This window comes from Pelodiscus sinensis, chromosome 2 (assembly GCF_049634645.1).
Source record: "Pelodiscus sinensis isolate JC-2024 chromosome 2, ASM4963464v1, whole genome shotgun sequence".
NCBI lineage: Eukaryota > Metazoa > Chordata > Testudines > Trionychidae > Pelodiscus > Pelodiscus sinensis.
The window spans coordinates 97,545,525-97,563,852 of NC_134712.1; the positions used below are offsets into that span (position 1 = coordinate 97,545,525).

Consider the following 18,328-nt stretch of genomic DNA (forward strand, 5'->3'; position numbering starts at 1 on the left):
CCCGGGGAGGGGCTGCTGGACTAGTGTTCGCCCGCTCATGATGAGGAAATAGAGGGAATCTGAGTGAACTTGCGGGGGATGAAGATGCCACCCCAACCCCGCAGACTAGGACACAAGCATATTAAAGAGACAACAAGATTTTGTCCTACATTTTGTTTAACTGAAAACAATAAAAAAAACTTCCACATGTAACTGCACAATTTTTCCAAGGACAAGTGCTTTACAATACTGGGAGTAATCTAATGTTACTCGTTTGCTGTAAACAAGACCTGCACTATTTAAAGTTCTTTCAAACTAAAGATGAAATTTTCAAATGTAGGTGCTAACATTTTTATGATAATTTATTGCATTTACAAACACAACACAAGTGACCAATGTAGATAAACACTTTCCAAATATAGGTGTGCAAATTTAGGCTTCTAAGCCCACAATTAAGTGTCTTAATAAAAATACCCTATTTTTAGAGGTGCTGAGAAACTGCAGTTCTCATGGACTTCAATGGGATTTGTAGGCACTCCGAAATTTTGAAATCAGGCTACTGACACTTAAGTGCAGAATGGTGGATTTAGGAGTCTAACATTAGGTATTCAAGCCTGAAAGTTTTGCCTAAATCAGTAATCTGTGCAGCCTTCTGAACTGTATTAAAGTATCACAGAAATTTACAAAAAAGCATGCTTTCCAAAAATAAATTGAAAATGTGTCAATGGAAAGGGGCATCAATTTTCCTTTTTCACTAAACCAATCAAGAAGCTTACGCTGGTGGTACAAAAAACTGTAAACCTGGTTTCACGAGGCATACCTGTGCCGATCAAGAAAGGCTTCTTTGTCGGCGCGTCGCGTCCAGACTGCCCCGATCTGCCGACAAACAGCTGATCGGCAGAGCGGGGCAGCCATTTAAATTTAAATGAAGCCGCGATTATTTTAATCGCGGCTTCATTTCTCTCTGCCAATCTGGCTAATCTACATGCCTCCGTCGACGGAGGCATGTAGTTTAGACGTACCCATACAGTGTTCTCGAAGGACTATAACAGATTTTACTTCCTTTTCATTTAGGGTACACCTACACTTGCACCCTCTTTCGAGAGAGGGATACAAATGCTGCAGAGCGAAATAGCAAATGAAGCGCGGAACTGAATTTCCCGTGCTTCATTTGCATAATCACGGACCACCGCTATTTCAAAATACCTCATTTCGAAATAACAAATGCTGTGTAGATGCCGTTATTGTAGGAGAAAACTCTTCTTCTGAAATAACCAGTAAACCTCGTTATATGAGGAATAGGGTTATTTCAGAAGAAGGGTTTTCTCCCACAATAACAGCATCTACACAGCGTTTGTTATTTTGAAATAGGGTATTTCGAAATAGCGGCGGTCTGTGATTATGCAAATTCAAATCTGTGCTTCATTTGCAATTTCGCTCAGCTGCTTTTGCATCCCTCTCTCGAAAGAGGGTGCAAGTGTAGAGATACCCTTAGATTTAAACAGAATATTGGACACCCATATGTCAGAATTTAGCACAATAGTCACCAGCCCATTCACTGTGACCGATTGGTCAATCCTGGAGCCTCAGCCAGTCAATCGCACTCCTTGGGCCACTCAAGTCCATCAGTGAAGTAGGGCTCAGACAGGCTGCCTACCTGACATAGCCCCATGCCGCTTCTGGAAGCTGCCAGCTGGCCTCTGTGCTTTCCCTCGGCCCTTCCCCTTCCCCCAGGAGAGGGGACAGTATGGCAAGCTGCCTGCACCCACAGCTCTCATTGACTGGCTCCTGGAAAAGAGGGCAGCACCCTGGATCTCCTTCTGTACCCCAACACTGCCCCAGCCTGGTACTCCTGCCAGAGCCATTTCCCCTTCCTGCACCTCAACTCTCTGCTCCATCCTGGAGTCCTCTCCTGCACCTAAACTCTCTCTCAAAGCTGGCACCCCTCACTTCCCTCCTGCACCCAAAACCCTCTGCCCATCTCTGAACCTGACCTACCTGGCCCAGTCCAGAGAAAGTGAGTGAGAGTGGGGGAGAGCAAGTGACAGAGAGAGGGGGAAATTCGGGGGGGGGGGGGGAAGAGGAGGAATGGAATGGGCAGGGCTTTGGAGAAGGGGCAAGGAAGATCCTGGGTTGCCCTGAAATTTAAAATGTAATTTTGGGCATAAAAAGGTCGGAGACCACTGAGTTAGCATGACTGCACTAGGGATGTTAAGTATCAATTAATTAACTAATCAAGTAGTCAATTAGTTGAATTTCCATCCACTACTCGATCAGTTGATAAGGGGAAGAGGGCACTCCCGCTGCATCTCTGCGCTTTAAAGGTAGTGAAAGCCCACCGGGACTGCTGTGGCTCTGTCTCCCCTACCACCCTCACCCCCACGCACCACGGAGATGGTGCTGGGGGGGGAAAACAGCTTTTAAGCCAATTTCCCGCCAGCACTGGCTCCTGCTTCCCCACCCCGTTGCTGCCTCTGAAAGAGGCAGCGAATGGGGGGAGTGGAAGCGACTAGTCAAGTACTCACTCAGCTACCTGATAAGCGTATGCTTATTGGGTAGTCAACTACTCGACTAGTCGCTTGCATCCCTAGACTGCACCCGAGAAGTTATTTTTATTATCTTTGTCACCTAAGCAAATGGCAAGATACCTCATCTTCAACAAACTGGACAAAGTATTTGGCAGTTCTCTCCTCAGCTGTAGAATCAATACTATTAAGTGGGAATACTTCCACCCTCCTAGTAGAATACTTGTGGGTATTACTGAATCATTTCTCATGTACTCTTGCATACCATCAGTGTTTATTCCAACAGTCCTTAACTTACTCTTTGATTTTTCACTCGTCAAATGTACCACTAGGCATGTAAGAAGTTTATCCAAGGTAATATGCGTCTATCTTTTTCTTTTTACCTGCCCATTTTTCTCTATGTTGTAGGTAATGCTACTGGCATAAAAGAAGGCTACAACTTCTTTTATATCATCACTAGCAGGTATTTTCTATTTCGGGTTATCAAAAATGAACAGGCACAGGTCCTAAATGAAAATGTCAAAGAACTGCTCAAAAGCTATTTACATCTTGTTAATGAATAATGTTGACATTTTACTGGAAAAGATCTTTTTTATATAATTCAAACACATATTTCCTAGCATTTCTTTCAATTATAGGTGCGCATTGACTCTAATAAGTTCATTCAATGATGTTTAGCAATCATAAAACATAAATCACCCATTTGAAGTATTAATCAGCAGCTGTTACATTTACAACCAACAGAATCAGGAATAATCATTCAGTGACTTCAACGCTGTGTAGACTCAAAGAGGAGCCAGCCATCTTTATTTAAAACAATGTTTGACTATCCTCCTGAAATTTCTACATTCTCACAAACTAAGCCATCAAGAACAGATGACAATTCTAATGATTTCCACTCTTCAACATCCAAAAACAGTTAATTTCACCATCTCACTATTATACCCCATCTTCAATCACCAGAGACTTCCATTTTCCCTCCTCTCCTTCTTAAGAACATTATAGTGTTCACACTGAATCAGAACAAAAGTCCATCTAACCCTGTCTTCCAACAGTAGCCAACGCGGGTACGCCTACACTGCATTCCTCTTTCGAGAGAGGAATGCAAATGCAGCCGAGAGAAATTGCAAATGAAGCGCAGATTTGAATTTCCCGCACTTCATTTACATAATTGCATCCAGCCGCTATTTCGAAATACCCTATTTCGAGATAAAAAACGCCATGTAGTAGTGGTTATTTTGAAAGAAACTCATTCTTTCAAAACAACTGTTAAACCTAATTTTTTTAGGAGTAAGGGTTATTTCAAAAGAAGGAATTTCTTTCAAAATAACCACATCTACACAAGGGTTTTTTTATCTCGAAATAGGGTATTGCAAAATAGTGGCCGGACACAATTATGCAAATGAAACACGGGAAATTCAAATCCACGCTTCATTTGCAATTTTGCTCGGCTGCATTTGCAAAAGAGGAATGCAGTGTAGACATACCTTGCCAGATGCCCCAGGTAATAGAATAGAAACAGGTAATCATCAAGTGATCCCTCTCTTGCCATACATTTCCAGTCTCTAACAAACAGAAGCTATGGACACCATTCCTATCCATCCTGGCTAATAGCCATTGATGGATTTAACCTCCCCGTGAATTTATCTAGTTCTTTTTGGAACCCTGTTAAGTCCTGGTCTCCATAATATCCTCTGGCAAGGAGTTCCACAGGTTGACTGTGCTCTGCATGAAGAAAAACTTCTTTTTGTTTGTTTTAAACCTGCCACCTATTAATTTCATTTGGTGGCCCCTACATCTTTATGTTATGGGAACAAGTAAATAACTTTTACTTGTTCACTTTTTCCATACCTGTCATGATTTTATAGACCTCTATCATATCCCCCCCTTAGTCTCCTCTTTTTTAAGCTGAAAAGTCCCAATCTTTTCAGTCAGATGACACCCGTTCCAAACCCCTAATAACTTCTGTTGCCCTTTCCTGAACCTTTTCCAATGCCAATATATCTTCTTTGAGATAAGGCGACCACATCTGTATGCAGTATTCAAGATGTGGGCATGCCTTGGATTTCTAGAGGCAGTAAGATATTCTCTGTATTATTCTCTATCCCTTTTTTAATGATTCCTAACATTCTGTTTGCTTTTTTGACTGCCACTGAGTGGATGTTTTTCAGAGAACTATCCATAATGACTCTAAGATCTCTCTCGTGAGTGGTTACTAAATTAGTCCCACTCATTCTCTAAGCTTCTAACTTTCTTGTAATTTTCTTATCAGCATACCAAGAATCTTGGTATTTCATCACTTCCCTTTTAACTTTTAAGAATAACTGAAGGGATTTTTTAATCAACTGAAATTAGAGTTTAATGTTTCTGGATCAACATATTCTCAAATGTATGGGGAAGGGAACTGATAATATCTGATAAAAACCACTGAGCTGGTGATTTTTACAACGCTAAGGCAGACAAGTATAATTGCCTAAAAGTCTAACTGCAAATTAAAACTCTTCTGCATAACCCCTAATAGGCTTACTTCCACCTGCACAAGTCAGGAAACAACTGTTAGTCAAGGTCTGTTAGCATTCCTGGTCAAAAGAAAAGAAGAAGAAGAAAAACTGATTTTCTCTTATCTACGTCAGCTGAAGGGGACAAAGGTAAAGAGTAAAGCCACATATATGTACTGATATAGAACAAAGTTGGAAAAATTATGTACATTTTTCCTAGAGATCAACAAGATGGAGTCTGATTAATGGAAGAGTTAAATATACTTTCTCTCCACCTTACTGACATATTGCAACTGACATCTGTGACTTTAAATGGTGAATGAACTCACATTACTCCTCAGTAACATTAGTTCGAACCCAGGGGTTTGATTTGAACTAACACTTCCCGGAGCGCACTTCCTGATTCGAATCAGCTGTTGAGCGGAATAACGCGTGGGCGAGATTATGTTAATGAAGAGTAGGATATTTAAATCCCGGCTTCATTAGCAATTTCAGTTGGCTACATTTGCATCCCTAGCTCGAGCTAGGGAGCAACTGTAGACGTACCCTAACTGACTAACCAGAATTTTACATCCCTGCTGAGATTAATACCTATTCCATCACTTCTTTCGGATGTGAAAGTTTCAGAGCTTTCCTGACGCTACCTGAGGCTGATGGCCACATCACAATTCCAGCCCCACAGCCACCTTTCACTAGGGATGTAATAGTGTAGTCGATTAACTGATAAGCAAAAGCTTATAGGTTAATGCTACAGATACACACATTTCCCTCCCCCCTTTGCCAGTACTTTTTTTTTTAGCAGGCTGGCTAGCAGCCCAGCTCAGTCCTGGCTTGTGATAAATCAGAGAGCTCAGAATCCCTCTTACACAGGAGCTGCTGCCACCCCGCGCTGCTGCCTCTTTATCAGAGGCAGTAGCACAGGGTGACAGGCAGCGATCCCAAAGGGAGTTGGTTTTTAAACTCCAGCAAGGAGTGGCAGGGGCTCCTCGGGAGTGAGGCCAGAGCGCACTGGCTGCCAGCCCCGCCCCCAGGAACTATAGAATAGTCAATTAACCAATAAGAGGTTACTTGACTATTTAATTAACTGATTTTTAACATCCCTACCTTTCACCAGGCTGACAGTGAGCATATGACATCAGCACTCCTCTACTCTACTGGCTCCCCATTCATTGCAACACCCTAGTCTTAATCCTCAAATCCCTTATTGGATTAGGGACTAGCTATCTTTGAAACGGTGGGTACGTCTAGACTACATGCCTCTGTCGCTAGAGGCATGTAGATTAGGCTACCAGGCATAGGAAAATGAAGCGGCGATTTAAATAATCGCCGCATCATTTAAATTTACATGGCTGCCGCGCTGAGCCGACAAACAGCTGATCAGCTGTTTTTTGGCTCACCGCGCTAGTCTGGACGCGCGGGTGTCGACATCAAAAGCATTTGTCAACCACCCAGGTATGCCTCCTGGGATGAGGTATACCTGGGTGGTCGACAAATGCCTTTGATGTCGACACCCGCGCGTCCAGACTACCGCGGTGAGCCAAAAAACAGCTGATCAGCTGTTTGTCGGCTCAGCGCGGCAGCCATGTAAATTTAAATGAAGCAGCGATTATTTAAATCGCCGCTTCATTTTCCTATGCCTGGTAGCCTAATCTACATGCCTCTGGCGACAGAGGCATGTAGTCTAGACATACCCTGTTTCTCCGTCTAGTATCCAGTGAGACAACCTTGCTCCACTAGGGTCTATCCATGATTCAGTGAGAGAACAATGCTCTGCTAGCAGGGATGGGATGACACATGTAATGATGCCCAAGACTGCATGTCACAGAACTGAGAACAGAGTGTTCTAGCTTCACTGTGAACCTCCATGAGCCATGGAATTCTGACACCAGGTGACAACTTAAGCCAGAACCTCGCCATTTAAAGACCAGAACCCTTCTTTTGAAACAGCCTTCCCTCCGTTATAATAGCTGAAAAATGATTTTGAATGGATTTTTTTTTTAAATCTCCCATTAAGTAACACAAGTTACATCAAGAAACGATGGACCTTTTTCAGACAAAAAAGAATGAGCTAGATTGCCTCCATCCCATTGATATAAGCAGCCATCTTGAATAGCACCAATAAAATCAACTTAACTTTGCTCAAGCAAGTAAGAAGTCTTGTCAAAATTAAGAAATCCTGATTCTGATAAAGCACCTTATAATTTGAGAGGGCAGCAGTGACTTCTTCTTAAAAAGAAGAAATGAAAATGTTTTTCAGCTTCCTCCTGGGTGCAGGCTCTTTTCAGCAACGAAGTTACCACACTGAAGAAACTGAAAGTGACTCCATGCAGAAATAAAATTTTTAAAAAAACCTGGAAAAAAAAAACTTCTCTCTTTTACTCCTTTCAACTGTAGTAATCCCAGTCATTGGGAGAGAAACAGGGTCTCCTGGCTGTCACCTCCTCCCAGCATCTAGATGACTCTGGAGTATTTCAGGAAGCGGAGGCTCTCAGGAGAGCTCTACCCCTCTTTGATAAGAGTGCATGGGCAGGTAGCATCAAGGATGGGGATGAAGACTGTGGCATCACCTTAGGAAACAGAGGCTGCTGAAAGTGAACGCAGGTAGGGCGGTAACACCAGCACAGCTGGAGACATGTTCACATCCTCCTGGCTCACTGACCCCATCACAAAGCAACATTTAGGACAGCTGGGCAAAGGTATCAGAATTCGGCCACAGCCACAGTTCGTCTAATTAATTAATTAATTGACTAGATTTCTATATCACTTGGCTTTGTTTATTATTTAAGTCCCCTGCCCCATCCAAATTATTTTTTTTTTGTCCACTTTTTCCTAATACACAACTTGTTTTGAGTGGCACTCCCTCTCCATACCGAGTTCCTGGCTCAGCCCCTGCCATAGATATGATACCTCCACTTGGAAATCTAGAGGAAGCTGTGATAGTGAAGAATTGAACCCACGGAACATGTGCACTAAGACTAAGGCTACAGCTCAAACCCTGCCTTGGTTATGAAGCGTAACTATGCTTTTAACTACATTAGGTACAAAATGTTCAGGCAAGTGTGATTTTTCAAGTTGACAGTAACCCTTGAAGATGGATAGTGAGCCATTTGACTAAACATAAATTACAGTTGACTCTGGAAACAATAATTGAGCTCTTGAGCTTCTTAGAAAGCACAACTGGTTGGGAGCTCTACGCGTACAGACATTTTATAGATTTTAAAACTAAATCTGAGCTTCAAATACTAAATCTAGCACTCAGAGACACTAAATTTGTGACACTTCCAAGAAGACTTTGGAGCCATAAACTAATGGACAGATTACACCGTTGCATAAATATAGACTTTGAGTAGCAGAAGCAAGACAAACATGAAAGGGAAAGTAAAATACATTACCCATTTTTCACATTCAAATACCCTGGAAGTTTAAAAAAGATCAGGAAAAACAGAGTGATGAATTTGAATTAAAAAACTGGCCAATTAGGAGTCTGAGGCTGCATTTGAAATCAAGCCCAGCTGTGCAAGTTGACCCGTGTAAGCAAACCTTTGCACTAACTTCATTGAGGCCTCCCCGTGGCCGCTAGTGTCTGCCAACATGGATCAGGCTGGAGTATCATGGCCAAACCATTAACATACAGAAAGCCTTGTACTGGTGGCAATTACCTTGACTGAAAAAGGTGGCAGTGTGAATCCCCCAAGCCAAAGATTTTTAACCAATTTAATTTCTGTCCTGCTTTAAACTAATCTAAAAATCAGACTAAGGGGGGAAAAAACCAATCATCCTTGAATGTTTAATACACATAAATTGAATTAATTACTGGTCAAACCCGCAGACTTCACCCACACTGGAACTGGACCAAAGATTAATTTGGGTCAATTAATGTGGCTCTTAAAAAAGACAACAACATTTACTAGTCTCAGAGTTCAAAACCCAAATGGAAAAGTAAACATGCTTTTGGATTCCTATTTGTTCTGATTAGCACCACACACCTTTTTAGTTTGAAAATAAATGTGTTACATTGGAGAAAGAGAGAGTGTGTCCATTAACTGTAACAATTAAAATGTTGCCCTCCTCCTCCCCCTCTCTCCCACCACCCCCACGAAAAAGCTATACAGCTTCATAGTTAGAAAGTTTGCCCAGGTACAGTCTTTAAATACTGGTAACCCATACTTATCTTCTGTAAAATGGAACTGTTTCTTCTAGAGGTTAAATAAAAGTCAAATCTTTTTCTCTTTTACCAAGATATGAGATGTGGAAAGCAAAATACTGAACTCCTGCAGGGTTCTTAAGTCACTATTAAATTGAATCCTTGCCTTTGGCATTTACTGTATTGTATGTACATTTGCTGCTAGTCTACCAAGCAAATACATTTTTCGGATGTTATTTAACAAGCTATTCTTTTGTCATTCTAGCAACTAAAGAAAGTATACAGCATGTCTGTACTATGATGACATCTTTAGGCAAACAATGTTACCATGGCTCTTCTCATACCTTAAACCTGAATTTCATTCATGTGATATTTTTTCTATCATTCTATCATTTCTACGATTAGCACACACATTTACCTCCCCTATAAAAAGAGGAACAAAACTTACCCATAGTTATACCCCTGCAATCTCAATATCAATGAGACCGTCAGCATGTGACCAAGGACTGAAATTGGACCAGACAGAGGGAAGGGCCTGGGAAGGGGGAGAAAGGGAAGAAAATAAATATTTATCATCTTTTACTCAGTTTCGGATAACTGTGTAACAACAGATCAGATTTTTCAGACTTTTTATATATTTTTCATTCCTCAGTTCTATTTTTAAATGGCTGTTGGTGGTGGAAGTGAAAACAACATGCAAATCTCACACTTGTAAGGGTATAGCTCTGTAATATTAAAGTTCTTCTTGCAGGAAATACCAATTCAAGGATTACTGAGGAATTTTATCCCCACTTAGGCCAGGACTGTGTAATCATTACTGAAACAAGTGAGCACTCTCTCAGGAGATGTCCCATGGAAGCCAATGGGACTACTCATTAGTAAGGACCACACAAGCAAGCCCTTGAATTTCATATTTTTGTGTGAGTATGCACACAGAAAAATCTGTGCTCACACAAACAGGCAAAATTCAGCAGTGATCTATGTGGTTGCATAAGTTACACACCTGAAATAAATGAGGTCAGAATTACAAACAGAAAGTGAGTTTATATTACACTGTTTTTGTATTCTATGGGAACCAAATTCAGCATCTATGAGAAACCAAGTAAGCAAAGTTTGCCCTTGTTTACATCAACTACAGCTGGTCAGGGAGTGTAGGGATGAGGCAAATTACACTGAAACATGGAGTCCTCCATTATCTTATCTCTTTTTGTTAATTAGGTTTCCTGCTGTAAGTGGCTATCCACCCATATCACATCTTATATGCTCTGGCATGTAGATTTATACACATTTTGCAGACCTCAGACTACACTGCTGATTTCATTTATACAGATGTAAATTTCAATTATTCTACTGAAGTCAATGGAGTTATACCAATATAAATCTAAGGTAAGGGAGCAGAAAAATGCCTAGTTAATGCCAAAATGGTAGAAGTTTCACTACTTTGCAATATAGACCAATTTATAGCCAATTTGTAATTTACACTACTGTTTATATTATCACTGAATTTGACCCAATGGCTGCCCAGAGAGTTGCACAGGTTTATTCTCATCTGCATTTGGTTCCCAGAACTTATAGAAATGACCCTTCATTCACTTCTATGTGAAGACTATGCACGCTGTATTACTAACCAGAGGGACCAACAACTTCTGCAGCTCCCCAAGCAACGTGTTGGGTGGCAAGCTCTGCACTCCCCAGAGGGATGGGGTATTGGTCTGAATGGGTAGGGCTGGGGGGCAGCTGCCCAGAGCACAGCGCTAAGCCATCCCCAGTCCTCAAAGCTGCACAAAGCACCTGGCGCAGAGCTCAAGAAATGACTTAAAAGGTCCAGGGCTTTGGCAGCAGCCTGAAACCCCAGGCCTCTCTGAATCGCCAGGCCACAGGGCAATTGCTCCTTTCTCCCACCATTGGTGGGCCTGTTACTAACCCACTTATGGCCCTAGATTATTTTTAAAAGTTTCAATTGTTTACAAATGCCCATTAAAGTTTGAAAAAAGGTAGGCGGCTTCTGCACTGATGAATAGTGTACACTGCTCTACATGCAAACCCCTCGAGCCTACATGGCTGCATCCTACCTTCCAAGTCAGGCCAAATGTTTTCCCCCTTCCTGCTCTTCAAAAAGTACTCTGTGCCCTTTCACTATAAAGCATAGAATCAGCCTCCTAGAGTCTGGTAAACTCATTTCCTCGACAGTTAAGATAGTCAGGGCACCTATCAAGTTTCTAAGCACTCCCCAACAGCAACCCAATCATCAGTTAAGGCTCCTCTCTCATTGTTGCTTTCCTAGAATGCTTTAAGACTGATGTGATGGCACTCCCGCTCCCTGTGTGGCACCAGCTGATTTCTGAGGCAAACAGAAAGCTTTTCCACAGCATGACCATCCAGACAGCATCTGATGCCAGGACAATTACTGCCAAATGCCTGGGATCCTCACACACCACATCTTTCAAATGTCAGCATGGAGCCAGCTATTTTACCACTCTCGAACTAACTGCTTGGTAAATGTGCAGTAATTCTGAGGTTAAGCAGATTTTATTTAATTTGTGATAGTTTAATGCTAATTTGAAGAGGACTTTGGTAATTACCAGCTATTTATTAACATTTAACGTGATGGCAGATGCTTTGAAGAATGTCAATGACCCATTTAACAAATCCATATAACCATAGAGAGTCAGTAGAGCCAAATCTTCAGGGCAGAGGCTTGCTCTTATTGTGTGTATGTACCTCACCTAGCACAATGGAAGCTGCTCTCAATCATAGAAGGTGAGATTAAATTATGATGATTTCTTATTTAGATTATAACTCCATCCAAGTTTAGGAGATAAAATGGAGCTTTTCTAATTGTCTAAAATTCAGATTTGTGTCATAATTAAATGTTAGGTGTTCAGTGTGTATGGGGTAGATTTTTAGTTGATGGTTATGTTTAAATGTGCTCTATTAAATGACTATTAATCAAGAGAAATGTTTTTAAGTAGAGAAGGCTGTATTGCATTTGTAATGTTATAGTTTATAGCAATTATATTATGGGGAGGTAATGGGGAAATCCAACGTTTCCTTCTGACAGCATTCTTTCTAGTCAGACTTAAGGTTGTGAAGGAAAGAAGCCTGTGTGGCTAGACAAGAAGTAATCACAACTGTTTATTTCAAAGGCTGGGCCTTTGGTGAATGACTCCAGATTTTTGGTAGTATGAACAGTTGAGCAACCGTAACTGGTTTAAATAAAAAAAAAATATTGTTTGATGGTACCTATTTAAGAAATTTGCACAAATGCTAAACGTTATTCAGTTGGATACATAAGCATATACCCTACTCATTCCCATCCCAACTATATTCCTTCCCCTAGTTCCCTGGCAGAATGCAATTCCTCCCACTGCCTTCAGTGCATGACCAAGATTACCCTCCTCCTCATATCTCCCCACAGACCCTCACCTCAATATGCTCCCTCCTCCCACAACTCCTTCCCCCGCAAGACCACTAATCAAAGTGGAGCTTTGTTCTCTACTGCACACGCACACACTCAGGTCCCTCCTCTTCTCCATGTGTCCTCCCCATCATCATCATCATTATTATTGGTTTTCTTACCATAACACATAGGAGCTCTAGTCATGGACCACATCCTCACCATGCGAGGCACCATGCAAAAACACAAGAAATCCACTCCCCTCCCCCCCTTCACACAACTGCTTAACCCTCCTCGGCTCCACACAGTGGTGCTGCATGGTGTACTACACAGTTCAGGCCAAGTGTCTCTACACCAGTGCCCAAAAAAGCCACTGGGTTTCCTACACCACCCCAGTTTCCCTGCAAATGAATCCGACCCACAAGCATCTCCTACTAAATCTATTCAGTCCAAAGTCCTGTTCAAACCACACTCACTTATCTTCCTCCCTCTTTTCCTTCACCTACTGCTTCCCAAGCCTGGCCCCCTATTGTCTGTGTGAAGAGCGGAGCTGGAGCTGGTGAAGTAGCAAAGTAGGCTTTCAGCACTGGAAAACAGAGGCAGCTGACAGAACTTGGCAATTCTGTCAGCTAATCTTGACAGAGTTCTGTTAACTTATTCTGAATGAGGGGAGTTCAACTTCAGACATTCAAAAGTAGCCTATCTCCAGGATGTTATCAGACTGTGAGTTTCCTAGCATGGGAGAAGTTTTGTTTCCTCTATCTTAACCACTTTTGTTCACAAAAACCCCAAAGGAACTTTGGATGGGAGGCAGGTACGTTAAACACATACTTACATTTCTTCTGGAAAAGGTGGTAAAAATTTTCTTTTTTAAAAGTTGCAGAGGACAATGTAATTGCCCAGTGAAGAATTATAGTGCCAAATGTGTAGACTAAATTCAGCCAGAGTTTGAAGCAGAGGGATGTCGGTCCTTTAAGTGCCAAGCACCTCCTTAATACAATATACATTCAACAAACCAAAGTGAAAACAGACACTTGAAGACAACACAATAAACTGCTTCATGTCTGGTATCCTCTTAGCTGGCAAACTCACATCTCCTTGTCTCTTTCCTTTATTTAGAGATCTGAGAAGAGCATGAATATTCTTGAAATGGAGCAAGAAAAGACAATGGCTTCCTGGCACTCTCGCTCTTCTACTTATGTGCCCCAAATGACACTGTTCTCAGTGTCTTAGAATTGGCTAAAAGAATGAAGGGTCCCCATATGCTGCTTAATAACCTGTACCAGTCTACATAATTAGGTTATGGAAGAGATAGGACCCAAGCCAAAATTCAGGCAGACTTGTTGTTCCTGCCATTACCCTGAACCCTGTCAAAGAAAAACTGATCACTCGCTGTGTTCATTTTGCTCTCAGTGTCTCATCTCCTGTACTGCAGAACTGCAAAATTCACATGCTGTACCCAAAAGAGCAAGGTTAACCATCTATCTCCTCCTCTGCTCTTTGAGTATACAAGCCTTAATCTTTCTCATCATGCTAAGAGGGTTGCTCCTTCAAAATAAGTAGGAGTGTTGAATGTTTTCAAAAGTATTAGATTTGTAATGAGAAGAAAAAGGAGATTGGTATTAGAAAGTCAAGGAATTAACTTTTGACAGCACTTCAAAGACTCCACTCCTTTCTCCTCCCCGCAAAGTACTCAACTGGCCAATGTCCTTGCAGCTATTTATTCATCTAACACGAGAACAAGAAAATTTGGCAGCCCAATCTCTAGCTTTCTATGCGGCCACCTTGATCTCCCACTTTCCATCTAACTCGCTTTGAGTTAGATTCCTCCGCTTTCTTCTCTTGTAAGGGCCAAAGTGTTAGAGAATGATTAGGATTTTGTCTAGTGTGTGAATCTTCCCTATAGTGCTCCAGATGCATATAAGAAGTTACTGTACTTGGCAATTTTCTTTATCTGCCATGTCACTTCCAGTGGCAAACAACTGCATTTCCCCAATGTGGCTAATAATGAAAAGCCTACACTCCAGACCAGCACAAAGCAGCAAAGTGAAGGCAACAGTATCTTCCAAGATAAGGGTAGCCAGATGCAGCAAATACCTGAAGGATTCCATTGTGACTCCTTTCTCTCAGGGAGACTCAGTATGTGCCAGTTTATACTACTGTGATAGGCATAGTCACAGAGGAGCACGACACACAATGTAAGTATGAATAATAAGAACATGAGATACTGGTAGATGTGTTGGGAATTTTATGTCTAAAAAGGGGAATAAAACACACAAGAGCCACTATTTAGAACAATCAACATCTTTCATACGTCAACCCCATTATCCATACCAAGATCCCTCCAGGAGATTCCCCTCTCAGCTAGCTGGGATACCCCCTACTTCCAATCAGCAAACTGGGAAGGGTACCATTCCTAGACACCTGTTCTTTACCCCCTTCCTCCTCCAGAGTTGTTGGGATCCTCAAGTTAAGAACCACTGGTTTAAAACAAATGTGCATATTATTTTGATCAGCAGAAGCATCCAAAGCATGCTGAAGTTCTGCAAAGAAACAAACAACAAAAGACACAGGCCAAAAAAATCATAACTAAAATTAAATATTTAAATAGCTCACCAAGCATTCATAGCTTCCATTACTATCAAAGTCAGGTCACATATTTGATACCCAAATACGGTAAGCATCCACTTTGGGAATTCTGGCCACAGCTGATGCTCATCTAAATAATTTTTGAAAAGTTAAAGGATTTCTTCTTATAAATATCTGACATTGCTTTTCACATTTAAAATAACTGTGTGGAATCTTAGAATCCTAACACAATTTACTTTGGTACTACCAATATAGTACAACCTATAATCCCTAATCAACCTAGAAAATAACTGACCGATAAACCAATCTGTGTGTAATACCATTAGCAGATTCTGGCTTCTCTATCAACTGGGTAATTTGCTGAGACCACTTTTAATCCCTAACACTAAACCATTAATCCCAAGACTTTCATGTAAAATTTTTATCAAATGTTTACCAAAGATTTACCAAATAGTTCTGTGGCTCATTAAAAACTAGCTGAATAAATAGCAGAAGCAAAACACACATCTGTTGACACTACATAATTCAAAGACTCCCATTTCTCTCCATTGATCCTTTAAAACTGTTACTTTCTAATTGGAAGAATACAGCTTCACTTCTGAATGGTTATCTGGCAAGTCATTTGACACCTGGTGTGCTCTGTTCATGATAACATGAACTCTACAATATGCTTGGCATTATGAAAATGAGAGAATTACTTCATCACATCACTGATGGTCATGCCACAGGCATGGATGTTTCTACTAAAATCAATTGCAATTAAATGAGACCAGGGTTATCAACATTAATTGTGATATTTTCTCAAACTGGCATTAAAACATTCCTCTTGTATCACTGGTAATGTCAATATAAATTATGCATTACGGTTCATAGCATTCACTTACAGAGGTAAAACTCATCTAGAAAATAAGAAAAGGAACCAGAGCTTATCTACATGCAGCATGTATTTATTCTGTCCCTCCAGGTTTCCTGAAAAATCAATGAACACACATTTTATCTCTTTTTGTCCCTGAAAGATGTTGTCCCTGAAATCAACATTAGAACTGCCATTAAATATGGTGTCAACAAGGTATTGCTATTAAGCAATGATAGGGACAACTAAATACAAAACATCGCAAAGGACCAGATATGAGAATAAACTAAACCTATACAAGTATAGGACCACATAATGTTGTGGAGAGTATGCTCACCCATCAATGACTGCAAAACTGCAAGGAGGCTGAAAATCCTATTTCATATTTTATTTTACTAAAGGTTAACACAAGTTTTATACAGAGCTCTTCCATGTGATCTAAGATGTGTACCTTGTACTCACAGTCGCTATAATACAAATTAATTTATTAAGAATACTACCTGAACCTAAAAGAAGCCAATATATCTTCTATACAGTGCACCATTGTAGATATACAGGTTTTGCTAATCAAGGGCATATGTTAAGGCCCCAAAAGCCTTCTCTAAGGGACAGATTGTGAGTCCCTTATACACGCTCGAGAGCAGTTGATTACTCATACAAGTAGTTCCACTAAAGTCAATGGGACTATTTATGTAAGTACCTAAATGTTGCCAAATCTTACAAATTTATCACAAGAAATCTTCAGTGTTTCAGTCAAGTTCTAATTATTGTCGTCAGATTACTTTAAGAGATATTCAGCTTTCATTTAAAAAGGATCTAGCCTTTATGACTGCAGTGAAGACTGAAAACATGAGCCCTAAAGGCTCAAAACCAGAAGGCAAACAAAAGAACTAAAAATGTATATTTTTTAAAGTCACATGACTTTTAAACTTAAAAAAACAACAGATAGTCTATAAAGTGCTACCAGACTAACAAAACATGTAGATGGTATCATGAGCTTTCGTGGGTCCACGAAAGCTCATACCATCTACATGTTTTGTTAGTCTATGAAATGCTACCAGACCATTTGTTGTTTTTTAAGTTTATCCTGTACAGACTAACTTGGCTACCCACTGAATCTTCCGAACACATAATTTTTAAGATAAATCCCAGTACTGGGGTGGAGGGGGAGGGGAGACTGAACTGATGGTTTTATAATGCTTGTGGGTAGTAATTCTGGTCTTCTCACCAACATAAGTTCTTCACGGTCCAGCCCAAAGTGAACAATGCACCTTCTAATGTGGGCAAACTATCACGACCCTAAAACTAAGTCTTTCTTAGAATATCCTGAATGATCAAAGCAGCAGCTCTAGTTTCAGCCAGCAGAGACTACAACATCTCACCCTGCAACTCTTGCCACCATGTTGTGTCATTGACTATTGTGAGTAAGACTTCCCACAAATCATTTCAACATTCAGTGCTGGACTATTTTTTAAGGAAATTATTTGAGAGAGAATTAAAAAAATGCTTACTCATTAACCTAGTATCATTGTAACAACGAAGCACAACTGCTAAACACAGAATTCCATTGCACAACCTTAAAAGCATCATTTACTGTACTAGATTTCAGACAAAGAACATTTTGAAATACGGCAATAAATCAATGCTTAAATGCAACTCCTAGTCAGTTCATACAATATGGGTTAAATGCTACCATATGGTGAAGAAACGCACATGTTGCCCTTTTTAAAACAAAGAACATGAATAATTTCCTTTAAAAATATATTTTAACATAACAAGCACTAAAATGTTTTTAATTTTAATTATAACTCTGATCAAGACACATTTTGGAAAGTGTCATATTACCGGGAAAAACTCTGAAACCTGATGACTGTTTTAAATCATAGCTGATAAATAAATACAAAAAATAAAAACAGCAACTCAATTTCCAACAATCTGTGTCACAGAATGTCCTGAAAGCTAACACCATTTCCCTGCTCACTATCCTTTTAAATGAGCAAAGGGAAAAAGAATTAATAGGGCAGCCATATCAAGGAGCCTGATCTGACATGAGCAAAAGTGACATGACAACTCAATAGTCTTCCTTTATTTTACCTGTTTGAAAAAAAAAAAAAAATGTTTGCATACGCCTGGAAAATACCAAAATACAATACAAAAATCTTATTTTCAGCAAACATTCAGATCCAAAACTTAGATTCACAGAGCTTTCATATCTTCTTTACAGTAATTTCATGAAATATTATTTCATTAGCTATTGACCAAGAAAAAAAAAAAGACTGAAGCAATCTATGAAAATGGATATATATGAAATATATGTAGAGTATCTGGAATAAATGCTACTGT

General features: G+C 40.4%; 1 protein-coding gene across 8 annotated transcripts in view; it reads right to left on the bottom strand.

The window, feature by feature from the left end:
- ZNF516 (zinc finger protein 516) overlaps positions 1–18,328 on the bottom strand; it is a 151,795-nt gene that overhangs the window by 120,063 nt on the left and 13,404 nt on the right. For 6 of the 8 annotated variants that reach the window (XM_075921073.1, XM_075921070.1, XM_075921075.1 and 3 more), the window contains exon 2: positions 9,595–9,681. The exons of the other annotated variants lie outside the window; for them this stretch is intronic. The gene's annotated coding sequence lies outside the window, so the exon portion shown is untranslated. The remainder of the gene's footprint in view (positions 1–9,594; positions 9,682–18,328) is intronic. 8 annotated transcript variants of the gene reach the window in all.